This window comes from Sturnira hondurensis, unplaced genomic scaffold, assembly GCF_014824575.4.
Source record: "Sturnira hondurensis isolate 20B ecotype Veracruz unplaced genomic scaffold, ASM1482457v3 Scaffold0020184, whole genome shotgun sequence".
In the NCBI taxonomy this organism is placed as follows: Eukaryota; Metazoa; Chordata; class Mammalia; order Chiroptera; family Phyllostomidae; genus Sturnira; species Sturnira hondurensis.
In genome coordinates, this window is record NW_028092815.1 from 2,891,905 (window position 1) to 2,894,729 (window position 2,825).

The 2,825-nt window shown below is 49.6% G+C and overlaps 1 non-coding gene across 1 annotated transcript; it reads right to left on the reverse strand.

Moving 5' to 3' along the window:
- Window positions 1-735: 735 nt before the first annotated feature.
- Window positions 736-867, reverse strand: LOC118975247 (small nucleolar RNA SNORA76). The gene has a single exon (XR_005064032.1). It is a non-coding gene; the product is annotated as a small nucleolar RNA SNORA76 (small nucleolar RNA).
- Between the last annotated feature and the right edge of the window lie 1,958 nt (window positions 868-2,825).

A 2,825-nucleotide genomic window follows, 5' to 3' on the forward strand; every position in this document is an offset into this window, starting at 1 on the left:
GGCCCTCACCTGCCAATAGCAGTGTCTATTTTCTGGATGACCACTGGGCAAGCACCCTCAAGGATCCCAGTTTATCCCTCATCACACCTGACATGAGCTGGACACTATTCTCATCTACATGTAATCTGAGGGGCATAATCCTGAACTGTATTGCCCAGGGGGAATGTTCCTTGGAGCACCCCCTCCAGTTGCCAAAGCAGTTTACATGGCTTCTGTGCTTCCTTGTATCTAAGCCCAGGTGAGAGATTGTTCATCACCTAGAATGTGGACTACAAAGTGCAATTTTTTAGGTGCTATATTATGCCCAATGATGCATAAACTCTAAACTCCACAACTACCCTGTTGTAAACTGGGCCACATCTATTAGCCTAACACTTTAGCCCCAAATTCGACACAGTATCCAAATAAGCAGTTGGCCCTAACTGGAAGTTTTTGTAAAAAGGTCCGAGCTACACCTTAGCCAGATCAAATTCCTCTCACATGCACAACCACCCACTTAAAGTGCTTAAGGCCACAGTCCAGTCTCTCTCCTCTACCGCCATCCACTCCACGGTTAACTGAAGTTGCCCCTATCACTGAGGAAGCAAAGACGAGAGTCAGGGCTTACACGGTAGGCTCTAGTAGGCAGAAGAGCCTACAGGATCCCCCTACGTCTCCTTTACAGCATTTCACCCTTAGCTTTAAAGATTGGGTCCTTCCAACCCCCAGAAAACCCACCCCAGCAGTGGGGTGCGGCCATGTCGCTGCAGTCAAAAAGGCCGCCAGCCGAGGGGCAGTGGGCCCCAGTTACGCGCAAGCTCCTGCTCTGGCGCTGCAGCCTGACCCCCAGCACCACACGCAGGCGCAGCTGGGGCTCAAAGACAGCGCGTCCCCACGAGAAAAACGGACACCAGTGCTGGGCTCAAACCACTTCACTGAGAGTGGAAAGGCTGGGAGGATGAGATCCAATGTGTTCTGCCTGGCTGGGAGCTCCCCTGCTTCACAGCCGCAAAAAGGTGTTGTTCTGATTGGGTGTTTTCTGCTACCTTGTCTTTAAAATTGTTGAATCAGCTCTCTGCTTCATGTAAGCTGCTTTTGATTCTCCTAGTGTATTTTTCATTTCAGTTATTGTGTTCTTTATTTCCAGCTGGTTCTTTTCTAGAATTTCTATGGTTTTTACTACCCCTTTGTTGAAGTTTTCACTAGTTCATCTCTGCTTCTAAATTCCTTGAGCATCCTTATATAGTCAGTTTTTTAAAATCTCTGTATCTAGTCAGTTTCTCTCTTTTTCTTTAAATATTTTTCTATAGTTTTTCTCCCCTGTTTTTCATTCGAGACATGCCTCTTTGCCTCCTAACCTTGACTGCCTCTCTGTATTTGTTTCTATGTGTTAGGTAAGCTTGCTAGATCTTCCCATTTGGGCAGGGTTGCCTTACGGAGTAGGTGTATTGTGGGGCTCTGTGACCCAGTCTCTGATCACCTGAGCTGGGTGCTCTTGGAGAGTTCCTGTGTGGGGACTGACCCTCAGGCTACCTGGCTGTGAAGGTCATCCATAGCCACTGCCCCATGAGGGATGACCCCGTTCAGCGTGATTCACCCCAGTGGGCTCTGGTACATGGTGAAACCACCTCTTGTGGATGCCACTTACAGAGCTGTTTGGGTGGTTCTCTGTTGTAGTCTGAAGCCAGCTACTATGTGTTGGTTATGAGGCCTTTTTGGCTTCTGTTGCAGCTGCCTATGACCAGCACAGGCCTGCCTGGTAGGAGCTACAAATTGATCTGCAATTGTTAGCTGTTCATGCTGGACCTGTAGGCATGTGGGAGAGACCATGACTTGAACCCAGACTACCAGTACTGAGGCCATTTGTCAAAAGACACAGGGCACCCTGAGTCTTACTGCCACTTACCAGCTGCCCACAAGGCTCAGCTGCTGAAAGTATGTTGTGCAATTTGCAGGTTGGGTGGTGCAGGGTCTCAGGGAGTCAGCAGGGTAAGTCAAGTTGTGTTCACTGGGTTAATGCAGATTCAGGTTTGGCACCAATACAGAGCCTGGGTAACCTAAAAAAAAAGGCACATGGCACACAAAGGCTATCCACCCTGGGCTTGGGGGCCTTTGACCCTTGAGAGTTTTTAAGGAAGACTGGAATGCAGAACACGCCCAGCTTTTTGCTGCCAAAAAAGAGTCTTTGGTGGTGCACAGTTTGGGTGGAATAGAGTCTCAGGGTCATCAGGGCAGAGTGAGTAGGCTAATGCACATTCAATTTTGATTGTGTTGGGATACAGCTCAACCCAGGAATGATTGCACCCACCTCCTGGCTACATGGGAGAGGGCTCAACATGGGGACAATGGCAGCGGTCCCTCCAGCTCTTGCCCCGAAGCCATACAACTCAGCCTCTCCCTGTGTGTTCATGGTGCCTCCTGAGCTTCCATTCATCTGTCAGAGCCCAGGGTGAGTGACTGTGAGCAGGTGAATCTGTGAAGAGGCCCTTTAGAAGAATGCAGGGTTGTCAGCAACCTTGCATTTCCAGTGGATGGGTGAAGTCTCTGCTGATTTTCACATCCACTTGCAGTGGGGCTCTTCTTCCCAGCACTGGTGCTCCAGGCTGGGGAGCCTGGTGTGGGGCCCGGACCCCTTGCTCCTTAGGAGAGACTTTTGCATCTGTCTCCCAGTTCTCAACTGGCATGTGTGCATGTGGGTCCAGCCTCTTTTGCACCTCTACTCCCTCTATCACTCTCAACATGGTCTTGTCCTTGGTTATAAAACTCTCTTCAACTGGTCTGCAGATGGTTCCCCAAGCCAACTGTTCTACAACTGAGTTGTATGATTGATGTGGTTGTGGAAGAAG